This window comes from Callorhinus ursinus, unplaced genomic scaffold (genome assembly GCF_003265705.2).
Source record: "Callorhinus ursinus isolate GAN/ISIS: 27379988/994484 unplaced genomic scaffold, GSC_fseal_2.0 scaffold54, whole genome shotgun sequence".
Lineage (NCBI taxonomy): Eukaryota > Metazoa > Chordata > Mammalia > Carnivora > Otariidae > Callorhinus > Callorhinus ursinus.
The window spans coordinates 5,388,207-5,415,948 of record NW_027397116.1 but is presented as its reverse complement, the minus strand read 5'-3'; the positions used below and the strand labels follow the sequence as shown (position 1 = coordinate 5,415,948).

Below are 27,742 nucleotides of genomic sequence, written 5' to 3'. Positions count from 1 at the left end.
AAAGATAGCAAGCATGTGAGCTGTTGCTCTAGTTATCTTGGTTGTGGAGAGGAGTTTGATCTTCAAGATTTGAGAGCCTGGGTTTTATTTATTTATTTTTTAAAAAGATTTTATTTATTTATTTGACAGAGAGAGAGAGAGAGCAAGAGCAGGAACACAAGCAAGGGGAGTGGGAGAGGGAGAAGCAGGCTTCCTGCTGAGCAGGGAGCCCGATGCGGGGCTCGATCCCAGGACCCTGGGATCATGACCTGAGCTGAAGGCAGACAATTAGCGACTGAGCCACCCAGGTGCCCCGAGAGCCTGGGTTTTAAAGCTCGTGAAGGAATAAATGCACACAACAATAACAACAAACCCTAAAATGTCTCCTTTGAAAAAAACAGATACTCATGCTCAAGTGGGATTATAGTTCAATATTTGTACTACTGGTGTGGCCCAGGGATACCTAGACTATGACATCCACATAGTCTGATAATATACCTGGATTGACTAGCAGAAGGTAAAATACCTCTTTGGATGGACAAGCTTTTAATCTAGGGTATACAAGATATCCATAATAATCCCCACTGAAGATCAGTTCATAATCCAAAATTACATGAATCCACCATAAGCAAAAATCACATAAAGAAAATTAGAAGGATTAGGCTGCCAAGATACTCAAAGAACAAAACTATCTTTAAGAGATAATAAAATAAATATCTCTTAGATGATGAAAGACATTTTAAAAAAGGATTAAAAACAAACATATAAAGCATTATCAAAATAGATTCTGAAAAAGAACAAATAAAACTTCTAGAAATTAAAAAAGTCATAAAAATCAGTAGCTCGATGGTACCGCAGATTAGATATAACTGATGAGGGAATGAATAAATTAAAAGGCAGATGTGAAAAAAAAAAAAAAGGCAGATGTGAAGGAATTACCCAGAGGCAGTCCAGAGAGATTAAAAAAAAGGAAATTAGAAAATAAAAGGAAAAAATATATATTTATAGATGAAGAGACTTAAAGGATGAGATGAAAAATTTCAACATCATGCAGGAGAGACAATGTTTTGTATTTTTTTTATTATTATGTTGTTAATCACCATACATTACATCATTAGTTTTTGATGTAGTGTTCCATGATTCATTGTTTGTGTATAACACCCAGTGCTCCATGCAGAACGTGCCCTCTTTAATACCCATCACCAGGCTAACCCATCCCCCCCTCCCCTCTAGAACCCTCAGTTTGTTTTTCAGAGTCCATCGTAGGAGAGGCAATGTCTTAAAAGATAAGGCAAGAATGTTCCACAGCTGGTAAAAGACATAAGTCTTCCGAGCAAGAGAATTAAAAGAAATCTCACCTAAATGTCATGGGTGAACTTCAAGGAAGATCTTTAAGTCAGCTGCAACCAAAAAGAAAGATTGTCCACAAGAGTAGAACAATTGGATAGGCATCTGACTTTTCACAAACATCAACAGAAGACAGGTGGAGAGGGAATCACATCTTTGAAAAGGGGGAGGAGGGCGGAATCCTGTTTAGAATTGTACAGAGTGCTAAGTTTTCATTCAAGAGTAGTGAAGGTAAAATAAAGACATTTTAGGTATAGGTGCTGGTGGTGTATGAAGGGGGCATGTGTGGAAGAAGATCATTTTCATAGTTAGAGCTGACAGTGAGATTAGAGCCCTTATAGGTGGAATTATACAACATCCAAAATTGCCCTAGGTCTCAGATGGTGCATAACCAGGCAAAATCTGAACCAAGCCCATTGACAAGTAAGGAAATTAAACAATGCTTTATTAGCTGGAGCTTAGTCTTGAAACTCCAGGGCAAAATTGTAACTGAAAAATTAGGCCAGGTGAGAGGCTCTTTTTATTATATGCTAGCTAGCCCAAAATAATCTCAAACCAAAGCAGTCAAATCTGTTCAGTTTATCTTACCTTCCTTTAATGTCCATGCCTAAATTAATTCTTTTTCTCTTTTTCCTTTTTTCTTTTAATGAAAAGGCAATTATAATAAACAAAAGCAGCTCCAGAGAGACAGATGTGAGACTCAACACAGCTGTGCCATTGCCTCATTTTGAGCCCACCTGGGCCACTCCTACAAGCTCTAGGAGAGTGGAGCACCTTACCCATTAGATTCTGCAAACGTTGTAGGAAGAGTGCAGTGGCAAGAGGGGATATGATGGATTTTGTTGAGTTATAAGATGGATGGAACTGACTTGAGGTGTCTTCCTAGGCTTTCATTTAAACCATGACATGGTTTTTATGGCCAGTGCCTATCACCTTCCTTGTCTAGTGCAGAGGAAGTGCTCAGGAAATAGTTGCTGAATTAATGAATGAAAGAAAATGAAAGGAAAAGACTAGCAGTTGAGGGTTAGAGGATTCTTTTGGAGAAAGGGAGAGACCTACTGCATCTCAGGAGGGCTTTGTGGCAGAAATCTTCCTGGTGAGATTTTGTCTAAGTTTTATTTTTCCACAGTTAGACTTTGGGTAAAACATCTAAAAATGTGTACTGCTGCTCAGAGAGAGAGGCTAAGTAAATATAAGGGGTTGTTTCCTTGTGTGGATGAGTACACAGGGACCACAGGAGCTGTAGACACAGATAGATTAATTAAAGGCTTTGGGCCTCATCATGAAGGCCTTGAACTTCGTATGAGAGTTGTAGCCAAAGTAGTTTCCAAAGGGTGGGACTCAGTGACTCTTTCACCTCAATATTAAGGAGTATCAACTCCTACAGTTTACAACTGTTAGAGCAACTGGATGCATTTCAAGGAAGAATGACTCATCTTAGAATCCTTGTAAGCAAAGAGACTTATGTTAATGCAAGCAATAGTTTGATGGAATTTATGGCTTTTAAATATCACCAAGTTTTTGATAGGCATAAAATGCAAGCATTAGAAGGAATAATGATAAAAATCTAGACAAATTTCGATTAGAGACCTTAAGATTGTAAATTTCCCCAAAAATTTATGTTTGGCTTTGGTAGACACTATGTGAGGTTGTCTTTGTTTTTGCAGCAACAGATTTATCTATCCAATCATGTTTGGCTTACTCGATTATTGAGATGATTTTTGCATTGTCTGAATACTCAAAGGAAAAGGAAGGAAGCCCAGAAGACATTTACTGGCAATTAGAAATCAACACAGAGTACTTATTTGTACATAGTATTAAGATTTTCAAAGCACTTTAAAATTTATCTCATTTTATTTTTATAGTAACACTGAGCAGACATAGATGTAAAACTCTGGTATTGGGCATGTTTTAACCTCATAATTCCCCATTAGTCTCCAATCAATTCCTAAATGAATAACTTTTCTAAGAAACGACAAAATATTTGCTGTGCAAATGCAGCTTCAGGACAAAATCTTCTAGCCCGCTCCTTCCAACTAGATCAACACTCTATCCCTATGGTAATTGATTGCATTAATGGCCCCAAATCTTCATCCTTCTCCTATCCATACCCCTTATAGTGGGACTTTGCAACTCCTCCCATCAAGGAGGGGATACTATTTCCCCACTCCTGGATTCTGAACTTGGCTGTACAATTTGTTTCAGTAGTTTTGATGTAAGCAGAGAATTGAAATATGTCTGCAGGTGTCTGCTAATACTCTTGCTCTTCTACTATTATAAGAAAATGTCTAGACTAACCTTCTGTAGAATGAGGCATTAGGTGCAAAGTCTGCTCACCTTATCCTAGGAAAAAAATTCCAGGAATGCAGGAAGGAAGGAAGGAAGGAAGGAGGAATGAACAGATTCTGTTCCTGAGAGCTAAGCAATGTGAATATTTTGGAAAACATCCTTCCCCATTTCTTTTATGGGTATAAATGTGTTTGTATGTAGCATATAAATCAGAAATTCTGTAATATACTTTATTTATACGGATGCTATAAACATCTTTCCAAATGAATAGAGCTCCACATCACCATTTTTAATAGCTATAAAAGTCTCATGTAATGATTACCATAATTACTAAACCATTGCCTTATTTGGTAAGTTGCAAAATGGGCACAATTTTCTGTCTCTCTCTATATCCATGCTACTTTGCTGGGTGATTTTGCTGTTCCTGCCATGAAGAGGTAGGGTCGATTGCTCCATCTTTTGAATCTGTACTGGCCTTGTGTCTTGCTTTGGGTGAAAGAATAAAATAGAAATGATATTTTGCAAGGTCTGGCCCTAGGTCTCAAGAGAACTTGCATACTTCTATTTGTTCTCTTGGAATCCTGTGAAACTGCCATGTGAACAAGCCTAGCTGACAGCTAACTGCAGACATATGAGTGAGGTCCGCCTAAACCAGAAGAACCAGCCAGCTAAGCCCTGCCCAAAGAGCCAACCCACATCTCATTAGCTTAACAGATGGTTATTGTTGATGTCACCAAGCTTTGAGGTGGTTTGTTTTTACAGCAAATTGATAATCCATACACTTATTGACAAGACTATAGATTGTTTCTAATTTTTCTTTATTATATACACTGCTTTGATGAAAAACAGATGCATAAATCTTCACATGCTTGTCGGAGTATTTCCTTGGTGTAATTGCCTAGGAGTGAGATCGCTGGATGAAAAGGAATGCTTATTTCAAATTATAGCCCATGTAGTGAAATTCCTCCTTGGAAAGTATGGTTAATTTATGCTTTAATCTATCATGTATAAGAATATCCACCAGGGTGGGGGTAGAAGCAGGAATTACTTTAGATTGAGTGGTCAGGGAAGTCTTTTCGGGAAAGGTGACATTAGAGCAGAGGCCTGGGGCAGTGGGCCATGTCTGAGAAAAGAATGGTGCAGGCCAGAAAAAAGCAAATACAGAGACTAAGACTGGAGGGTGTATGAGGTGTTGGCTAGTGTGCCCCGTGGCTGAACAAAGGAGGCCCAGATGTTAGGCTGCAGAGAGGTAGGGGCCAAATCAAGCAGAGCCCCCTGGCTGTGAGGAACATTTTGTATTTATTCGGGGTCTGATGTGATGCCATGAGAACATCACCTGGAGGGAATCGGCATCATTATCATTAACATCAGCAGCAGCAGGCAGCACCTTCCTCATCACTAATACTTGGTAAGGTTTGCTCTGTGCCTGATGTTGTTCTAAGCATGTTCCGTGTATTAATTCATTTAATCCACCCAGGGCAAGAATTAGATACCATCGATATCCTCCTGATTCTACAAAATGGCATAACTGAAGCACAAAACGATTAGATAAATTGCTCAAGCTTAACCAGGATTCAAACCCAGGCAGGCAGTCTACACACCTCTAAAATTATGTGATTTATATTTTTGAATGATGCTTCTTATGACAAGAATTGCCTATATTAGGGCAGGGTGAAAATTCCCACTTTCCAGGCTATTGCAGGAGCTTGGAAGGGAAAGTTTTTGGACTTTTGGTGGCTGTAAAGGTGATGAGAAGTGGCACATAGAAGGATTTGCTGGTAGATTCTCAATGATACTTTAATTGTTTAAAAAATCATAGCTAATCAGATTGGTAAAAAATGATGTCTCTCTGGCATTTTATTTGAGTTTAATTAATTGAGGTTTAATATTTTTCTTAATTATATTGGCTGTTTGTGTTTCTTCTATTAACTGCTTATACATATTCTTCATACATTTTTGTATTGGGAGATTGTCCTTTATTGATTTCTAAGAGCTCTTTGTATATTAGGTATATTAACTGAAACACATTACAATATTTTTACAAGTATAATTTTCTAATATAAATAAAAAATTATAAGAGCCTATGTATTTCCCAGTTTGTTGTTGGTATTTTGACTTTATTGGTTTCTCTTTTTGCACAATATTTTATCTTATTCTTATGCAGCAAAACTGCATTATGTTTTATGGTTTCTGAATTTTCTGTCATGCTTGAGACAATTCTCTCCATCAAAAAAAAAGTATTCAGCCATATTTTTTCTGGTGCTTTTATGTTTGCATTTTTTTAACTTAAATATTTGATTCATTTAAAATTTATATTGGAATCAGGAGTGAGTTGGGATGCAGCTTTATTTATTTTATAAATTACTAGCAAATTGCTCTGACATTATTTTAAGCATACATCATCTTTTGTGCACTGATTTGAAATCCCACGTGTGATAGACGCTAAATTTACGTGTATTCTTGGTACTATTCATATACTCAGTTTCACTCCTGTCCTAAAATCAGTCTGGTTTAATTATGGTCACTTTATACTTGATTTTAGTATCTGTTAGGGTAAGTAATCCCCTGTCCCCCAATTCATCTTCCACTTCAGAATTTTCCTAGCTATTTCTGCTGGTTCCTTCTTTCTGCTAAGTTTTAGAGTTATTTTTCAAGTTAAAACATTTTGTTATGGTTTTGCTTGGGATTTTAGAATTCTGAGGTTTTGGCAGATCTTTAGGAAGATTGACATCTTTAAAAATTAAATTGAAGTGGTAGCTGAAAGCTGTTGCTGTTTTACTACTAATCCAGGGTTATTGTAACTATGAACGTGTTGCATTTGGGAGAGTTTCCTTACTGTCATCTTGTCTTCCCTTTACTCTCTACATCCCCCCTTCACCACCCAGAGAAACTGCAGAGCCCCATAACATAGGGGATTTTCAGGACTTTCTCCTGAATGTGAGCTTTCTCCTTTTATTCGCTCCATTTTAACTCGCTCCCCAGAGCTGAGGCATTGTTACTAATCAGCTCCAAACTGTAGTTTCCAGAGGGGAATGTGTACAGAACACCAGATTGGCCCTTGGCATCTGTCACTTTCCAGTCCACTGTATGACCAGTCTAGGAGCGAGCCTCCGGGCATTCCCCGCCAACACCCCCCCGCCCCGCCCCTTGCCCAGTTCTGAAACTTACTTCATGTTAGCGCACTTTTGTTTTACAACACTGTTTCCAAGTTTATGGCCTTCTTGCTTGAGCCACTTGTTCCAATTGCATCTAATATTTCATCAAATATGGTAAAGAAACCATGAGAAGGAACTGATGCTCCTTATGAGCCATCTTAAGCAGATACCGCCAGATTGCTGTAAAATGGTTTTCTTTTTAGCCCTTCTGAATTGTAATGCGTTTCTGAGGCCAAAGTCTTTAGGGAAACATTATGACTATTTAAGGTCTCCAAACTTTATGCTTCAGTACAAAAGGCCTAAGGGTGAAGATTTTAAATGGATGAAGTGGAGAAATTTGCACTTCCTTAAGCAAACATATAGCATTTCCTTCCATGTGTCAGAAATGAAAACAAAAAATACAAACTAATTTGTCATGAAATTTTCCCTTTTATAATTCCCTCTTTGGTGCTTTTTCAACCTAACAAGTCATATTTTCTCTTCTTTCGTGTCAGCTTTATAGCTTCGCTGGTCACAGTTTCAATAACCATGATGGACGATCTTCTGTTCTATATATCATGTACAAGTATTCAGCTTAAAAGTATCTTTGTGTTCACAGCTTGCTTTCTGTCACCTCCCCGATCCCTCCTCCCCACCGCATATGCACACGGTGTTACATTATATGCGCGGAGAGCTTTGGGGAAAGCTCATATTTAGGAACATTAAGTAAGCAGAGGATGGCTGCTTATTTGGGCTGAGCTGACCTCACTATGAAATGAGGCAAATTGTCATATTTATGACTCAGGGTAAGTCAATAATATATTGGCGTTCACATGTGGAAACGCATTTACTCCCCAACATGTGGCTTCCACTTTGTTTTTCTCTCAAGTGGCCGTTTTCACCCAAGTGCGAATCTTTTTCCTTTTTTTTTCTCTCCCTTCTTCCCTTCTTTCTTTCTTCTTTCTCCCTCCCTCCCTTCCTTTCTTCCTTCTTTTCACGCTTTCTCGCCCTTTTCTCCTCCTTGAGCCCTGAGTCAGTATAGTGGGATTTATAACATTTGTGTAGACCATAAAAAATACCTCTCTTCAGATAACTAAAATTATTATTCCCTTTGCCTCCTATTTCCATCCTCTGTTTGTTGGTGCTGGCTCTCTCTGTCTCTGTCTCTGTTTCTTTCTTTCTCTTTCTGTCTCTCTTCCCCCCCCCACACACACACAACACACACACACACGAATACACTGAACAAAATTATATGGCTGGATAAATGCTATTCACAACTACTGCCTGGAAATCTGATCCTATCGGGTCCTTTGGAATCTGAGTTAGTATCATTTGTTTTTCTTGCTTCTCTGTAAATTATAGCAGGAGAAAAAAAAGGTCATGTGGTTTCTGATTTACTGTAGAGAATATTGAGAAGGAAAAAAAATCAGAGTAGTCATTGATAATCAGAAAACATAGAAAAACCTCACTGTGAAAGTCTTTATTATTTCTAAATTTGGTCAGCTCTACCTTCCTATACCCCCAGCTACAAAGCCCCCATTATCCTGAAGTCTATTTTTACAACACTCCATTTTGCAAGTAGGATTTAGGTTGGGAGGGCAGAAAATGTAGAAATCTCTACATCCCTTTCCCTCTCCCCAGTGTGTTCTGGAGATCTGCTTTCTCTAATGTGTGCAGATTTGTGGGGGTGTTGGGCAACCCTCTCTGTGCTGCCTTTCTCCTTCCTCTTTGCACGTAGGTCACAGGTTTATCATGGCTGACTACCCCTTCCCTCAGTAATTGTGACACACCGATGGTCAATGTGCTCCTTCCTGTCAGGAGAAAGAGGCCTGCTCTGGGAAAGGCCTCCGAAATGCTGGGATGGTCTTTGCTAGCTGCTGTCATTCTTGATCTTTCTCACCAAGGTTATGGCAATTGAAAGGCGTTGGAACAACCATCCAGACTCTGAGCGGACTCGGTGTTGATGCTAAATGTCATAAACATAATCAACCACCAATGGAAATCAATAGCTACTTATTTGCTTTGCTCTTTGAGGTTCTAAGTAAGTGGGTGGGATGAATTTTCCACTTTTTACCCCTTAGATTCAGGAGGATAAAGTTATTAAAGTGCAGAACTGGGCATCAGGAGGCTGGTTAAAAAAATTGTGTTGCTGCCTTCCTGGTCCTTTAGAGATGTTACTTACGTTCCCTCAGCCTCTGTTTCGCAATCTGTGTGATTTGAAAGGATTGATTCTCTCTGAAGTCCCTTTCCACAGTGACGTTTGATGCCCCTGTTGTTGCTGTTGTTTTGTTGAAACACAGAATTGCGTAGGATTTTCTCACTACCATGTTTTCAATTTATCCTCTGACTGGGGCAAAGAACAGAACTGTTTTTCTTCCATCTACATGAGGAGAATACTACTCGTGAGCGATCTACTTCCCACAAATGTTGAAAAGATGAGGGACTGAGGGACTAAGTTTGTCTCTGCAGAGCATAAAACAAAGCAAGACTTGGTGGCTTTCCAAGTCACTTGATTTGAGTTAAACAGGGGTGAATATTTTATGTTTTATTTTTGACTTGACATTCATCATAGAGTTTTTAAGAAAGTTGGTTTAGTGCAATTATTGACCATTTGAAAGATAACGTGTTGTATTGAATCACGTAGCTTAAGAAGCAGGTGTTATTCTTGAAAATTCCAGTTGTGTGACTAATTTCTACTTTAAAAAAATGTGTGTGGGGTAGATATCTAACCATGAGGTATGCATTTATTAGTGTTTTGGTTAATTTTCTTGAATAATCAGGCTGCAGAAGCCAGGCTCAAGCTTCAGATTAGTTCAGGGGCTTGATTTATTTATTTGCTCCCATATTAAAAGTTCTCTTTCTCTGGCTGTAGAATCTCGATTTACACTCAAACAGGACTAGATTAAGGGGCCCCCAAATGACAAGAATCATATTTTAGCCTTTGTGTTCAAGCAGCACAGTGGCTGAATGTAGTGGGTGCTTAGTGAATATATTTTGAAAGAAATGTATAATGAAACAGCTGACCAACTCATTTATACTATCCTTTTTTTTTTATTGTGGTAAGATATACATAACATAAAATTTATCATTTTTACCATTTTAAGTATACCGTTCAGTGGTATTAAGTACATTCACATTGTTGGACAACCATCACCACCATCCACATCCAGACTGTGTTCATCTTCCTCAACTGAAACTCTCTACCCCCTGAGCATGAATTCCCCATTCCTCCTCCACCTGCACCCCCAGATTCTGGCAACTGCCACTCTCCTTTCTGTCTGTATGAGTTTGACTACTCTCAGGACCTTCTATAAGTGGGATGATATACTATTTGTCCTTTTGTGTCTGGCTTATTTCAGTTAGTGTGTCTTTAGCATGTATCAGAATTTTATTCCTCTTTTAGGGCTGAATACTATTCCACTGTAGGTATATACCACCTTTTGTTTATGCATTCACCCCCAGATGAAAGTTGGGATTGTTTCCACATTTTGGCTATTGTGGATAATGTTGCTATGAACATGGCACCTGGTACAAATTTTACCATCTTTTGAAGAAATAAAACATTGATGAGAAAGAATCCATATTATAGAAACCCTTTAAGTCCATTTAGATAGCTGAACCTAGGTTGTTTCCTGGTCAGTGTATTTTATGCTGGAAACGTCACCCACCATCCTGTGAAGCTCTATGGGGTAACATTCTTGTCTTGTTAACCTTTACATCCCCAGCATCTGGCATAGGGACTGCTCCAGAGATGGTGGGGTGAAGTGTGATTGAATGGATTGACCAGACTTCATTGTCTGATTTGCACTTTCAGTCCCCCAGAGAGGAGAAGGGGGTGAAGCTGGATTGCCAAGTGTATTTATCATCAGCTGATTTTTGTCTATGTTATGTTGCTCTCCCTCTAAGTTGGGACATTTTCTGAGTATAGGGACTGGTTTGAAATTAGTGGACGTCAAACTTTTTAACTTATATTTTATAAGAATATTGAAATAAATGCTTCTGCTCATTTTTATTTTGACACCTAAAATTTTGCATCAGTTAACCAATGCTAAGGAGATTTCTTGAATGTTGCCAATATTGACAGTTGGTATAAAATGATTATATCACTCTTTCAAATATGTCCAGTGGGGTTTTACATGCAATAGCAATGTGACTCTACCATTATCTACTTAAAAATACATAAATAATCCCTCTTATAACAGTTGGAAATTTTACATTGTTCTTTGTTTTTCCCTTCAACTTACATTCTCATTCCATTCCCTTCACAGAATTTTATCCTCATTTAATAATTGTTTCATGAATAAAAGTAATTTATTGAGCACGCTATCATTCTTCTTAGCAACATTGTACATTCAAAGTGCTTAATTTTAATTTTTACTTTTAATTTAAAATTTTGGGGACCATAAGGATCAATGTTGGAAACAATTTCTGCTGGATTGAATCATCACATTCATTATTAGAGCTTAGTCAATAAAAAATGATTCCATCACAATTTGATAATTATTTATAATATGACAATTCATAATTGTTATCCTATACAGTAATACAAAATTTTATGGGAAGTGCATTTTCTTAATGATAGAAAACTTTAATTTTCAATTTGTTCTCTATATTGCCAGATTGAAATGAAATTCGGAATCAGTGCTACTTCTCTTTTTCATCTTAATAGATCTAGTTCAGTTTAATAGATCTAGTTATCTTGTTCACATAATAAATTAGATGGGGATGAATTCCTTTTGAATTAAGTGCTGAAAGTCACATAAAAGATCTATCATCAAAAGGTATTTTTAAGAACTCATCAGATGGCAATTCAATTTGATCCTTTTCCATTTTCTTAGTTTTTGAAGTATATCTCCACTCAAAAAAGAATTTTTTTTTAAGACACAGAAAGAGCAAGAGAGCACAAACAGGGGGAGCAGCAGAGGAGAGGGAGAGGCAGGCTCCCTGCCCAGCAGGATCATGACCTAAGCCAAAGGCAGACACTTAACTGACTGAGCCATCCAGGGGCCCCTCAAAAAAGAATTTTAACAAGATTATTAATTCTACCTGTTGCTCTTTCACTTAGACGCATCGATTTAATCTAATATATTTAAAAGATGTTAGAAGAATAAACATAATATGAACTTAAGTATACCTCTTTTTTCCCATGTAATATTTTTTAGGTAAGATTATTTTGTCCCATCACAAATTTAAATGTACTTTTATCAGGACCTCTGGGCTGCATGTTTTATTAATTTGTGAAAACCATCTTCTATATAATCTTTTTTTTATTTTAATTTTTATTGTTATGTTAATCACCATATATTACATCATTTGTTTTGGTGTAGTGTTCCATGATTCATTGTTTGTTCATAACACCCAGTGCTCCATGCAGAATGTGCCCTCTTTAATACCCATCACCAGGCTAACCCATCCCCCAACCCTCCTCCCCTCCAGAAACCTCAGTTTGTTTTTCAGAGTCCATCGTCTCTCATGGTTCGTCTCCCCCTCTGACTTACTCCCCTTCATTCTTCCTCTCCTGCTATCTTCTTCTTTTTCTTTTTTCTTAAAATATGTTGCGTTATTTGTTTCAGAAGTACAGATCTGTGATTCAACAGTCTTACACAATTCACAGCGCTCACTGTAGCACATACCCTCCCCAATGTCTATCACCCAGCCACCCCATCCCTCCCACCCCCGACCACTCCAGCAACCCTCAGTTTGTTCCTGAGATTAAGAATTCCTCATATCAGTGAGTCTTCTATATAATCTTTTGGCCATCTTAGTCCTTGTCAAAATCTCCAAATCACATTAACTATAAAAAAGCCTAACTTCATATTTCAATTCAAATACATGTATTCATTCACTTCCTTTTGATAACTATTTCCCTTCTGAATTCTTATTTTAAGATATATAAGTAAGGCATGAAAACTTGCCATGAGTTTGTGTCTGGGTCTCAAAAGGTATAGCTGCTATATTTATATTTATATTTATATTTATATTTATATCATATATATCATTAGAACAATGCATTTTTTGAAAGGAGTAGGAAAATGGAAAAGACAAAGTCATTAAATAAAAACCTTTATCCCATTTGCTATTACACTCTAAAACATATCTAAATTCAGAACATCTCAAATGGGTTGATAATACCTTGTGTCTGATGCCACATTTTGCCTTTATAAAAGTATGCTTAAGACGGAGAAATACAGGAAGACCTCTCACTCATTTCCGGCATCTTTGATGGACACAGAAGCCTTCACCAATGCCAGTATTTCAAACGGTCTGTTTGACAAGCCAGGGGTGGGTGGTTTCCACCTCAGGACAACACACCATCATAATGTTTAGCATCAGAAGAACGTCTGTCTTTTGTCAAGCAGTGGAAGGGAGAACTGACAGGAAATCTCAATTCCAGACATTTCCTCATGCAGACACCTTTTTAAAAGAACAGATATGGAGGTTGAGGATGAGAAACCATATTCTCTTCAAATTACCCATGCCAGTTGCCGTTTGGAAAGCATGTATCTCCAGGTGTACCCACACTGTAGCCTGCTGCCCACTATCTTATGCTCCTCTGTGTCCTCACCACTTAGTTTAACACACACTGATATTTATGATGACCTCATGGTTGTAAATTTCTTACTTTCATGAACTGGTTAGTTCCAGGGGTTACAGATTGCTTAGCTTGTGCGACAGACACCTCATTCGTTCCTTTTTTTTTTTTATTTGTTAATTCAGCACATACGTGATAAACACCTACCATCTGCAAGTCATTGTGGCTCAGCTGAAGATAAAAAATGCATAAAATAAGGAGATCACATGCTGTAGGAATGAGAAAGCTTGCACACGAATAACTATGGTACAAATTACAAAGTGATACATGCTGGGGGGTTTAGGAGGGAACCATTAGCTGTGGTTTGAAGAATCAGGCCTCACGAAGGACAGCGTGCAGGAGTGCAGACATGTGCAAAGCCATTAGGACTTCTAGAAATGCAAATCAAAGGGCCTGTCAGCACAGTCTTCCTACTTGAAAAGTAGGGGCACTTCACTTAAAATTTGTAATTCGCGTGCTCTTACTTACATTGATGAGTGTGCTTACATGAAATCTTTAAAATGAAGAAACCTATTTCCTACCTACAGAGTAGATTGAATCCTGCTTTATTATTATTTTTTTTCCTTTTGAGAAGGGGCATAAGCATCATAGTCTGTCAGTTTCATATTTATTGGGGGAATGTTCTTAGATCAATCTTTCCTCACTGACTTGAGAACACATTTACTTTTATTTCATGAACTCTACTTCAACCAAAAAAAAACTTTCTGATGCTGACTCAGCATACAAAGTTACATTTTATACCTGTCAGGCTGCATATAGATTTTTATAAGGTGAACAATGGCTGTATTTTAGTACTGATGTAGTAATTGTGAAGTCTTCTGGCAGTATCCTTTGGAAACTGAATCCATAAATTTTATTAGTATTAAATGTTTCTAATGGGAGTTGACAAATAGTTGAGTGGGATAGCGTTTTCTCTGTACTTGGCAAAGACAGAGGGGAAAAAAAGTCCCTATTACACAATGAGAAATGCATTAATGCTCAAACCCATTCATCTCAATTTTGCACAAATATAATTTAAGACCTTTTACAACTCTTGGTGAAATTACAGTGTGCTGCAGGGAAGTTGCAAAATTTTTATGGGTCTAATAAAATTGTCATTGTAATACCATTATAGGGTGCTGGGACAATATAGATATTTGTAATACTCATACTCCCATGCCAAACTGAGAAGGGAGATAGTAAGTTTGATTGGAGACAAACGCTGAACAGGGCTAAAACCCGTTTGTTTGATAATGAAAAATCTCTCTATCAGTGTTTGGTATCAAATGAAATTGGATGGGTGATTAGGCATTTTAACTGGTTGGCTTTATAATGGAGCAGATAAACATTATCACACACCATCTCTAAAATTAGTTATTGCTGAAATAATCATGTATTATCTTTAGATGAATTTCAAAATAATTTCCAGTTGTATGTTTCCTGCTTTTGCCCTCAAGTTTGGCTTCAGAAATGTGCCCAAGCCCTTTCTCTGCTCTCCTTTTTAGCATATAGACAAACATCTCTTGATGGTCTTTAGTTAGACTAAAAGCTTTGGAAAATATCTGACAAGAAATTTAACTACTTGGAAACATGAAGTAAACAAACAAACAAAAGCAAACGGACTAAAACAGCCTTCTTGGTATCAACACTTCTGGTGATACCACTTAAAAGAGAATACTATAAAACGGATCAGCATTGAAATCTTGAGGATTGCAAACAGAATTTGTAGGATGTGCCCAAAGAGAGCTGGGGCCTTTTCTAAGAGACCCCATTCTCTGTCTACCCCTGGAATTATGTCTGAGATACAAAAACGGGATAAATAGATCAAACTTTCAGTTTCTCCAAGGTGGGCAGTAAGACGAAGCCACGCACTCCAGCTGCGAAAGACTTGACCTTTGCTTTTTCTCTTTCTGGGCCTCAGATGGTGAAAGGAACATAAGCACAGTCCTCATGACCTCACTGGAGTAGTCTTTGCATTTGAACTGCCAGCATCCCTTCCTCCCCTGTAAAGAATTAGTTTGACCTCAACCTGTTCATCCCATTCCCCTCAGTAGTGGTTGGTTTAAGAATGGGCCCATGACCACTGTGAGCCTGTGCTCTGTGAAAGGAAGTGTGCTGGTGCCTCCTAGCGAGACTGCCTCCTGCCCAGGAGGGACCCAGGAAAGACTGTCTCTTTCTTCCTTTTCTCTGGTGTGGCCCACAGAAATGCTCAGCCATGTCACTACAGCTGAGGATGAGGCAACACAGAGAGGAGATCTGAGCTAGGAGAGACAGTGAAGGTCAGAGACAGAGCCCTGATGCCTTCTACCTGGAACCTGCCTTCCTCTGGTGAGCTGGAGTCTGAGCGGGGGGCGGGGGCGGGAAGCTTGGCTAGCTAGGGACAATCTTGCAGAACGATGCCACTTGCTAGTCTGCAAAACTTCTGGAAAATTCTTTGTCTCTGAACCTTGGTCTCCCCACCTATGTAACAGGGATAAAAAAGTACTTAGCTTATAAAAGCTATTGTGAGCCTTAAGTGAATTAATATATGTAACATGCTTAGAACAGTGTCTGGCATGTAGTGCATACTAGATAAATGCTAGCTATTCTTTTGTTACATGAAAAATAGTTTTCCTTATTTTTTCAAAAATTAATTAATTTATTTTAGAGAAAGGGCATGCGCGCAGAGGGTGGGTGGGGAAGAGGAGGAGGAGAAGAGTTAGAGGGAGAAGGAGAAGGAAAGAATCTCAAGCAGACCCTGTGCTGAGTGCAGAGCCCATCATGGGGCTTGATCTCACAACCCTGAGATCATGACCTGAGCCAAAATCAAGAGTTGGACGCTTAACTGATTGAGCCACCCAGACACCCCCATAGGCCATCTTTTTAAGGAAGACACCATTGGCCAACCCATTTAAAATTATATCTAACTCTAGCATCTTCTATATCTTCCCCTGACTTCTTTTTTTCACCAAAGGACTTAACCACCATCAGATCTATAATACATTCTACTTCTTTTGCTTATTTATGTATTGTCTTCTCCCATTGCCATGAGAATGTAAGCTTCATGGGGGGAAGGATTTTTTTGCCTTTTTTTATATCTACATTCTACCATGCCTAGATGAGTACCTGGCACAGAGCAGGCAATCAAAACATATTTGTTGTCTGAATAAATGTTCTATCATGTGCTGCCTGGTAACATTGCACCACAGTTAGGCTAGGCACACTTCTATACTCTTGAGTCATAAGGCTGATGGATGGGCAGCAAAGACAGTGCTACTTTCTCCAGATGAAAAATTGAAACAATTTAGGTTGCTTCAGAAGTTACTGGGCATCAGGTCTCTTTTGGCTATTGTGGACATCCTGCTATATAGAAGATGTGGTGTGTGTGTGTGTGTGTGTGTGTGTGTGTGTGTGTGTGTGTGTGTATGGAATATTACTCAGCCATAAAAAAGAATGAAATCTTGCCATTTGCAATGACATGGATGGAACTAGAGGGTATTATGTTAAGTGAAATAAGTCAGTCAGAGAAATACAAATACCACATGATTTCACTCATATGTGGAATTTAAGAAACAAAACAGATGAACATAAGGGAAGGGAGGGAAAAATAAAATAAGATGAAAATTGAGAGGGAGGCAAACCATAAGAGATGCTTCACTGTAGGAAACAAACTGAGGGTTGCTGGAGGGGAGGTGGGTTGGGGGAAGGGATAACTGGGTGATGGGCATCAAGGAGCGCATGTGATGTAATGAGTACTGGGTGTTATATGCAATGGATTAATCAATAAATTCTACTTCTGAAACTAATATAAAAAAGAAGTTATTAGGCAAAACAGCCTATTAATTTCTGGGTTATCCCCTGACTCTGATAGAGTAATCACCCATGTTTAAATATGGGTGGGCATTTTATCAGGATGTGGGGGCTAGCAAGTCTGAAATCCATAGGGCAAGTCAAAAGGCTGGAAACGGGAGCAAGAGTTAATGCTTGTTAAAGCAGAATTTCATCTCCAGGAAACCTTAGTTTGTGCTCTTTGCTCTTGATTAAATGAGGCTCACCCACATTATTGAGGGTAATATTGTGTTTTTTTTTAAGATATATTTATTTATTTATTTGAGAGAGAGAGAGCATGAACGGGGGGAAGGGCAGAGGGAGAGCAAGACCCCCCCCTCACTGAGCAGGGAGCCCAACGTGGGGCTTGATCCCAGAACCTTGGGATCACGACCTGAGCTGAAGGCAGACGCTTAACTGACTAAGCCACCCAGGCACCCCTATGGTAACATTCTTTACTTAAAGTCAACTGACTGTAGATATTAACCACATCTACAAAATACCTTCACGGCAACATCTAGATTTGATTTGATTACATCATTTGAAGTCATTCTCCAGTCAAGTGGATACATAAAATTAACCATGGCAGATATGGGAAAAAGTGTACAATACATCAATATCCTATAGTTGATTTAACAAAAGGCTCTTCAAACACTCTTTATTGGTATTAGAGATTAAATGGTACAAATAGCCCCAAATCCATGTAATCTTTCGATATTTGTTACACAGCTCATGAGCAAGACTCAACCTCATCCTCATAATACAAGAATGGCTTTTCTCATGGAGGTTTTCTAGTTAGACCTTCAATAATGACTTAAAAATTCAGTACAAAAACATTTGGAGCCCCAGAAACCAGTAATTCTCGGGGGTCATTTGGAGCTGGCAGGTGAGCAAATATGTGAATGAGCATTTATGTAGAGTGAGCTTTGTATCTTAATGAAGGTTTTGGGATGCCTATTTTAGGGTCTGATTGTAAATACGAACATTCATAAAGATACATTATAATAATTATTTTTTTTAACTGAAATACATTGAAGCCCTACTACTATGTTCTAGGTAATGCTAAGCACCTTACCCAATTATCTTATTGAATCCTCACCACAATCTTCTGAAGCAGAAGGTATTTTTGCCCTCATTTTACAGATTAGTCCCTTGGACTACAAAGTCCTTTAGATGATGAAACATTTCTAATACTTCCAGTGTCTCACCTCCCACACTCAAGTTTAAGCTTTATCCATGACAGATTCTAAGGCTGAGTTGATTGTTAGATTGGCTGACTTCCTTAAAAGCCTTGCTTTTTATAAAAGTCCTTAGAGGGTTCTCTTTGGCTATCCAAGGAGTAATAAACCCATGTCTTTTCAACTGAACCCTTTACTGTGATGCTGCCAAAACCCAAACACCTTGGGTTGGAAATCTGTATGGGGATACACTTTGGTCAAAACCGCATCTGTCTTGTGCCTCACAAGTTTTGAATTTAGGGTTCACTTCTATGTTCCTTTCAATCTGGAAATGCGTAATTTCATTTTAAGGAAAAAGAAAACAATCGCTTTAATAAAAGTCTTTATGAACAAGGTTCAGAGGGCTTCTTGGACAACAAATGACTCTTAGAAAACAACATTATGGTGAGTTAAATGTAAATGGTTCAGAAACATGCAGATTAAATTTCCCTGAAAACACGCAAGGGCTTCCAAAATTAATGGGGGAAATAGTTGGACAATGTATATTTCAGACTTCATGCTTTTTCTTCTCTTTTTCGTTCTGTTGATCTTATTTTCTTTTACAAAACACTTCCTAGGGTGACTTCATCTCTTGTGGTCAGGATGCTGTCAGGCCAAGTTGTCATTAATCCTGGTGCATTCTGGGTGGCCCACTCTGGGTATCAGCTGTGTTCCCTCTTGTACAGAGTTAGCTTTTCTCTCTACTATTTGTCTTTCAATATAGGAAAGATATAAAAATAAAAACACAATTTGAAGTCTTTGCCAAGCTTTTAGGCCTTGTGAAAGTCCACTGTGATGACACTTGAGAGACGAATGTGGGAGGTTCTTGTATGTTGAAAACTGATAAATCTTACGTGCTTTAATTCAAAAGATACCACTACGGATATAGATGTGGTAGAGGGACCCATAAATCAAGATTTGAAGATACTTTGGAGGGACTTTTAAAAGGTCTTCTAACCCATTCCCAAGCCTCAGACATATCTCAACATAAAACATGACAGAAACATAATTATAGTCTTATTTCTTAAATACTGCCTTAGAAAAGTTTTCTTCAACATACTTTAGAAAAATATATCTATGTTTTCTCCTGTACAAAAGTTACCTTAAAAATAACCAAATTCCATATTATAGGAATTGAAGTTTATTTTCTTTTTTCTTGTCTTTGAAGGGAGCAAATTCTGGAACACCAGATTGCTACCCATGCCTCTTCTTGCCTGGTCTTGCCCAACCTTAGTCAGTGAAGCTTGTCAGACATTTCTCTCTTTCAAAAGAGAACAATGGTGGCAATGTTTATTCTGTGATTCTTCCTGCCCTATATCCAAGCAATATCATCTCCAATGTTGCCAGAATGCATTAAGTCCTTTCCATCTCAAGACACTATGTAATAAGGAGAAGCCATTTACCTTATTTAATGAGTGCCTAAGTAGTAGAAAATGTGGTAGCTGCTTCCTAGAGCTTAGAGCTTAGGTGGAATTACAGAATTCACATACATGGTTGTGTGAGGGAGATCAGCATATCCTTTCTCCAAAGGCAACTATAAAGCTGGAAAGAACTCATAAAAGCAACTATTTCTGGAACTCAACCAAAAGCATGCAACAGTCAGCAAATCCTTCATGCTTGAAACACTGGTAAACTTTAAGTAGGAATAGTGAGAGTGTGTCATTTCTTGCTTGGGGCTGTACCCATTCCACCTTACCAAGTGCCCAGCTCAGTCTGCATAGAGAAATTGGCAGAGTCAGGCATACCAAGAAAACATTCAGCTTTATTGCCACAGTTGAAGGGGTGTCATTTGATTTAGAATGATGGGCAAACTATGCTAAGCCTTGTGAAAGCGAGAAAGTAGGTAGAGAGAGGGCCTGTGTCTCTTGTAGCCTGAAGTTGCTGTTGTGATTTTATAAAGCCATAAGTAGAACACAATATGGTTAGGTTTCGAGTATATCTAGATGCAGTATATATGACAATTACAGTGCAAATGAGGAGAAAAAGAACGTGTTTATTAGAGTTTCTATATTTTATCAGACTTCATATTAATCCATGCAGTGTATTATGGGTAAATTAAAATGTATATTTTAATCTTTAAATAGTCACTGATAAATTATTATTAGAATAAAAATAATCAGAGAAATGTAAATGATACAATAAAAATATATTTTTTAAAGATTATTTATTTATTTGAGAGAGAGAGAGAATGAGAAGGAGAAGGGGCAGAGGAAGAAGGAGAAGCAGACTCCCCACTTAGCAGGAACCCGATGTGGGGCTTGATCCTGGGAGCCTGGGAACATAACCTGGGCTGAAGGCAGATGCTTAACCAACTGAGCCACCCAGGCGCCCCACAATAAAAATATTTTTAACACTAAAGAAATTATTAAAGGAGGAACAGAGGGCCCAAAATATAGGAAACATAGAAAATGAATAGCAAAATGGTAGGTATAAGTCCAATTATATCAATAATTACATTAAATGTGAAAGGTCTGAATGCTCTGATCAAAATGAAGAGATTATCAAAATGGATCAAAAAGCAAAATCCTACTATATTCTGACTACAAGAATACATTTTAGACTCAAAGACAGAAATAGGTTGAAAATAAAGGATGGGAATAATCTACCAGGTAAATAGTAACCATGGAAGATCTGAAGTGATCATTTTAACATCAGACAGAATTGAGTTTAAGATAAGAATTATTGATAGAGACAAAGAGGGACATTTTATAATGGTAAAAATGCCACTATATCAGGAATATATAACAATTATAAATATATGCACACCTAACAACAAAGCCTCAATATAAATGAGGCAAAACCAACTAGAATTGAAATAATTGACAATTTAGAGAGTTGGAGATTTCAGTACCTTACTCTTAAAAATTGAAAGAACAGTTCCAGAATAAATCATCTAACATGGAAGACTTGTGCTTATACTTTCAACGAACTCAACTTCTGTTTTAAGAATACTCTACCCAGAACACTCTACTCTGTGTATTGCAAAATATATATCTTTTCAAACAGATGATGTGATATGACTGTGGAAGATCTCGAGGAATTCACAAACATACTAGAATTAATCTACGAGTTATATGTACACAAAAAAGTGTTCCTATATATTAGCAATAAACAGAAATAAAATTAACAAAACAATTTGATACCTAATAGCCTAAAAAATCCAATATGGTTAAGTGACAATTCACCCCAAATTGGTGAATAAGATCAATGCAATCTCTATCAAAATACCAGCAGGCATTTTTGTAAAAAATAACAAAAAATTTTCTAGAGTTTGTGTGTAAATACAAAGGATCTAGATAGTCAAAACAAGGTTGGAAAAGAAGAACAAATTGGAGGCATTACTCTACCTGATTTCAAAACTTACAAAGACATGTGGTATTATGGAAGGATATACTTAGTAGATCCATGGAACTGAAGTGAGGGTCCAGAAGTAACCCATTTCATTAAAGGATAATTGATTTTCAACAAAGATGCCAAAACAATCAATGGGGAGAGAATTGTCATTTCAACAATAGTTCTGGGACAATTGGATTCCGTGACAAAAACTGTATTTAGGGGCTTACCTCACACCATGCATAAAAATTGACTCAAAGTGGATTATAGACCAAAGTGTAAGGGCTAAAATTACATAGTTTCTTCAGGAAAATATTGTAGAACATCTTTGTGATCATGAATAGGTAAAGAATTCTTAAATATGCCTCCAAAAGCATGATCCATAAAAAACTGATAAATTGAGCTTTATCACAATTTAAAATGTTTGTGTTACAAAAGACCTTTTTAAGCTAATGAAAAGATGAGCCACACACAGGAAGAAAATATTTGCAAGTCATAGTTTTAGTGAAGTAACAGAATCTAAAATATGTAAAGAACTGTTATAACTCAATAACAAGAAGATAAACAATCTGATATAAAAATGGTTAAAAGATTCAAATGGACATTTTACCAATGAAGATATTAAAACTGCTAATAATTATTGTAAATTAAATGTTCAGCACCAGTAGCTGTAAGAGAAATGCAAATTAAAGCCATAATGATATACTTCTGCATACATACTAGAATGGCTATAAACTAAAAACCAGGCAATACTGACAATTGGTCCTGCATTGCTGATGGGAATACAAAATTGTACATTCACTTTGGAAAACAGTCTTGGAGTTTCTTAGAAAGTTAAAGATAACTTTATATAACTCAGCAATTTCACTGATAGGAATTTACGGGTGAGTATGTGAATGTTCATAGTAAAAAACAGAAACAATTCAAATGTCCATCAAGTGATAAATGGATTACAAATTGTATATGCATAGAAGGGAGTACTATTCAGCAATAAAAAGGAAATAAAAACCATACTGATTCATGCTACCATGTGGATAAACCTCAAAAACATTATACTGACTTAAAGAGGCCACATGTAAATAACTACATTTTGTATGATGCTGTATCTAGGAAATCTCCAGAATAGGCAATTTTATAGAGGAGGGAAGCAGATCATTGGTTGCCTGGGGCTGAGGGTGTTGTGAGAATAAACTACAAATGGGCATGAGTGTGCTTTTTGGAGTTTTGGGAATATTCTAAAACTGGATCATGGTATTGGTTGTACAATTCATCTGGTTAAAAATCATTGCATTGGACACTTATAATTGAATTTGGTACATAAAGCTGCTAAATTAAGGGAGAAAAAGGTCTTGGGCTCACTTTAGCATCAACATGCACTGAAATTGGAAGGATACAGAGAAGGTTGGCATGGCCCATGCTCAAGGATGGCATGCAAATCGTGAAGCATTTTATACTTTCTGAGGCACAGCTTAATAAACCCTAGAGCTGCCAAAAAAACCCCACAAAGTCTTATTGTATGTGTACCATTTACCAGACACAGGACTAGGTGCTGGCAATTAAGGGAGACTAATTCAGATGAAACACCTGCTTCTACGGGGCTTATAGTTTGCAAGAGTCTGTAAGGATTTGGAGCACATTAGCATTGCCAGCTTCTGAAGTTTCAGAAAAAACCCAAACTACGTTAAAAATACTATATTCCCCCCAAGGAATATTCTGTAGAACTTACATGGAATTTACATTCCCTAATGTAAATGGAACTTACTTTCTATTCTAGGGGACTTGGGGAAGATGAAAATAAGGGCATAAGCACATAAATATAGAACACTTCAGGAGGTGATAAATGCTCCTAATAGAATAAGACAAAAAAAAAAAAAGAGATTAAAAATGCTGAAGGAAGAAGAAGAGGTATTATTTTAGGTAGGACAGTAGTGGAAGGCATCCTTGACAAGGTGACCTTTGGCAGGAGACCTAGGAGAATGGGAGAGGGAGAGCCATGCCAATGTCTGGGGCAAGAGCTCTCCGGGCAGAGGGAGCTGAGTCAGGGATGTGTGGTGTCTTTGAGGACTGGCTAGGAGGCCAATGTGGTTGGATCAGACTGAGTGAGTGGCGAGCATAAGAGATGAAGTTAGAGGGAGCTGGGTCAGATCCACTAAGGCCTGAAACATACTGTACGACTTTAAATTTTACTCTGAGTGAGCTTAAGGGCCTGCTCTGTTTTGAGCAGAGAAGTGAAATGATCTAACATGTTCTAATGGTTCATCTGGCTGCTGGTGGAGAATAGGCTGTGGACTGCAAGGCTGGAAGCAAGGTGCTCAGTTTAGAGGCTATTCACAGTCACCCAGGAGAGAGACACCAAAGGCTCAAATCAGAGTGACAGCAGTGTACATGAGAAGAAGTAAGTGGGTCCTGGTATGATACGGTGACCAGAGAGGCCACAGTGTTTGCTGCCGGATTGGATGGCAAGTGTGGGAGAAAGAGGAGAGCCAAGGGTGATCCCAAGGTTTCTGCTGGGAGAAACTTGGACTAGGTTATGAAACAAATGTCCTTAGGACGGGTCACACCTTAGCCTCGTACTGTAGGTAGGACCACATAACGTTAATTGCTAAGGTCCTGATGGATTAGGACAGCAGAACGAGACAACTGGGCTCTCCTCATACAGTACTTAAATCCGATTCCATAGAGTGGTTACTTTGTGAGTGTTCATTTTTGTTCCTGACACCATACTTATAAAGGGTTTCCACTGCTACTGCTCAGGAAACAGTAAAGCCGACCTTCAAATTCCTGACGTCTTAAAGATGGCGGCTGTCCTCCGTATTCTGTGGCCTCTCAAGTACCTTCCCCACCAGATGGCAGCGCAGAGGTTCAGAGGCCTTCAGCACAAAGCCTCTTTCCTTAATGAATATAAATGAAAAGCACTAGGCCCTTTTTTCAGGCAAGTCAGACTTTCAGTCTCCCTCCTATCTTCCCTCTCCCCACCGAGGGCAACCTCTTCCAATAATCAGCCTTCTAGACTATAATAGAGGCTTTTAACTTTATAATCTCTTGTCACATTACTCAGCAGCCTCATCCAGGCCCAGGAAACCATTTCCTGGAGGCCTCTTTTTTATTTGTGTTCATTAGCTCCGCTAATACATTCTCTTGGAAACCACAGTTTAATAAATTTCATAGTGCATGACCAGAGGACTTAATGAATATTAGTCACTCGAAGCAATTTTTGTTTATTCAGCCTCTCTTACCTCTCCTCCCTTCCCTTACCCCGGACTTCGTTCTGCGGAATGATAATAATACGCAGAGAGCTGGCTGGCCACAACAGACTAAAAACAAGAAGTAGAAGGATCTTTCTGAGCTCACACCTGTTTTAAGATTTGTTATCCTTAAAACGAAAAGCTGTAGGGATTCACTCGGCTCCTTCCTTGTAGCTCCCAGTGGACCTTGCTATTAAACCGCAGGGAGGAGCCCAGCCTTCAGAGCACTTAAAAGTACTTATGTCAAATCCATCCCATTCTTCCGGCCTCCGTTCCTGAATCCAGCCACCATTCCCAGGGGCTGGAGCACATTACAAGGCATTCACTTCATATGAATGGGCACAAACAGACTTTTTCACCATTTAGATATGTCTACATTTGCAGGCACATCCTGTAGGCTGCCTGAAACAGCCTTAATTTCAATTTACTGTCTCCCCAAGGATCCTGCCATTCTCCCGAAAGTGGAAAACTCACTGGTTGTTTCTCCTCACTGACCTCTCACCCCAGCCTCTGTCTGCCCTCCTCCTCTTTCAAGGAAAAAGCTGTACTGGGAGGAATATTTTGCACAAGATGAATAGAATGAAGTTTTGATGCTTCTAACAGTGCATATGATCTTCTGTTTAAAAAAAAAATAATGAGCACCAGATTATCACATTTGGAAAGTGTTCAAAGTCAGTTCACAAAACCCAGTAAATGCCGACATGGGTCCCCCTGGTACGTGGCTATACGAGGGAGCATGAAGTCGTAGTCTTGAACTTTTACGTTGTCATTTCTGTTCTGTTGGGTCTAACTGCCTTTAACTTTTACTTACAGAAACTTTTAAATGAATGCAAAAGTAGAACTCATAGTATAATGAACCTCCATAGATCCATCCTTAACTGTCACGATCATCAACATCTGACCAATCCTATTTTATCTAATCCTCCTCACACATGTATGCATCTTCTTTACTTGGAGATTTAAAAACAAGTGCAGATGTTAAGTCTTTTTCCCTGTAGACAGTTCTGTATGCACTGCTGACTGATAAGGGCTTCCTCCTTTTACCATAATCACTGTGTGAATATCACACCTAACAAAATTAATGAGAATTCCTTAAAATCATGTAATACCCAGTCCATATTTATTTTTCCCAGATTCCCTCAATCTGTCTTTTTGTTGTTCAGAATCCAAGCAAGGTCCAGTCTTTGCAGTAGTTGTTTTATCCTGAAATCTCTTTTGTCCTACAACTCGTTTTCTTCTCCTTCTTCTTCTTTTTAAATCTTATGGCATAGACTTGTCGGTGATATTCAGATTTTGGTTCCGTAGAAATGTCCCACACCAGAGATTTGACTAATTGCTTCTTTGTGGTGTCATTTCACTTGCTCTTATATTGTTAGGGCTATTTCTGGCAGAGAAAATTTTGGCTGAGTTCTTCAGTCTTAAAGTGAACAAGACACACACTTAGGTAGCTAAATGGATCAGACTATTAGGGGCCATCATCAGTTTGCTTTGCCATCTGGAGCTGGACTTACTCTTAATTCATCCGATATATATAATGTTGTCTCATTCTGTACCAGGCACTGTGCTGGGCTTTGGGAATGCAGAACGAATATGGAGGGTGGGGATGTGGGATGACTGAGAAAAACATGGACCTTTTCCTCATGAAACTTAATGGTTGTGGGTCTTAAAGCACCACTTAAAAAGACACCTGTGTTGGGTTCTCATAGCACCTTTATCAAGTCCATTAAGTATAAAGCCATCTCAAGTTTACCGAAGAACACTGAGGATGAAGTGACGGGAACTATGAGCAAGAACTATACCAGAAATCAGTAAAGGAGAAGTCAGACATCGATCCTCCTGCGCTTTTGGATTCCAGTTCTTTGATAAATTAATTTTGGATCTGAAACTCCATCACAGGTAGATTAATACTGCTAAAAAGATTTAGGCAACTTCTGAACCAAGTTAATATACAATTACCGACTTAGCCTCCATTACAGAAGAAGTTCCTTAAGAGTCCCTTGATTGTGACACTTAACTCCAAGAAACCACCAATGAGTTGAAATAATTACATTGAAAAGTAGTGTGCACAGATGAAAAACAACTGAAATGAGAGTTGCACAAAATGAAACTTTCTATCTCTTCCCTATTAGTGTGTAAGAAACTGATATTTCAAAATCTATTTGGATTTCTTTGTATTCCACTTTATTTTTAAAAAATGCTGGTTGTAGCCCAGTAAATGAATATTATAACCCACCAGTGAGTCAGGGCCCACTGATTGAAAGCCTATCTTTGCGCCTTTGAATTCACATTGGAGGAAAGAATTGAGATGAAGGTTTTCAGAGGCTATAAAGAGCATCCTCCTATTGATGTTTTTCTGCGTAGAATGGTTGGAAAGCAAGGTGGAGGGAGACGCTTGGGACAAAGTAGAAGCTTGGGAATTTCAAACGCTTTATTTATAAGGAGGAGGACTAAAACTTGTAAGTGGTTTCTACATGCTGGATGTTATTCCATTTTATCTTATGTAATTCTCATAAAAATATGTCAGACTAGCTTTTACCATTTACAAGTCACATGAGAAAACTCGTCTTTCTGTGATTAGGTAATGTGTTTGAGCTGACAGAGTTAGTAAAGGCACAGAATACTAACCAATTGATAGGGGCCATATCTCCTGGTGATTGGGGACCCACAGAGGTTGGAGCCAGTACTCACTTTGAATCTTTGTTGTGTTGCTTATTGACTCTTTCAACTAGTTAATGAGGAATGAACAACATAAAGTATGCAAAGACTCAGCATCACGTGGGCAAAGATTATATATATGTATGTAAAATATATATATGATAC

General features: G+C 38.2%; 1 long non-coding RNA gene and 1 other non-coding gene across 4 annotated transcripts in view; both read left to right on the top strand.

Annotated features, from left to right (window-relative positions):
- Window positions 1-27,742, top strand: part of LOC141371042 (uncharacterized) — a 68,276-nt gene that overhangs the window by 23,310 nt on the left and 17,224 nt on the right. The window lies entirely within an intron of this gene.
- On the top strand, window positions 23,031-23,135 carry LOC112839293 (U6 spliceosomal RNA). The gene has a single exon (XR_003212167.1). It is a non-coding gene; the product is annotated as a U6 spliceosomal RNA (small nuclear RNA).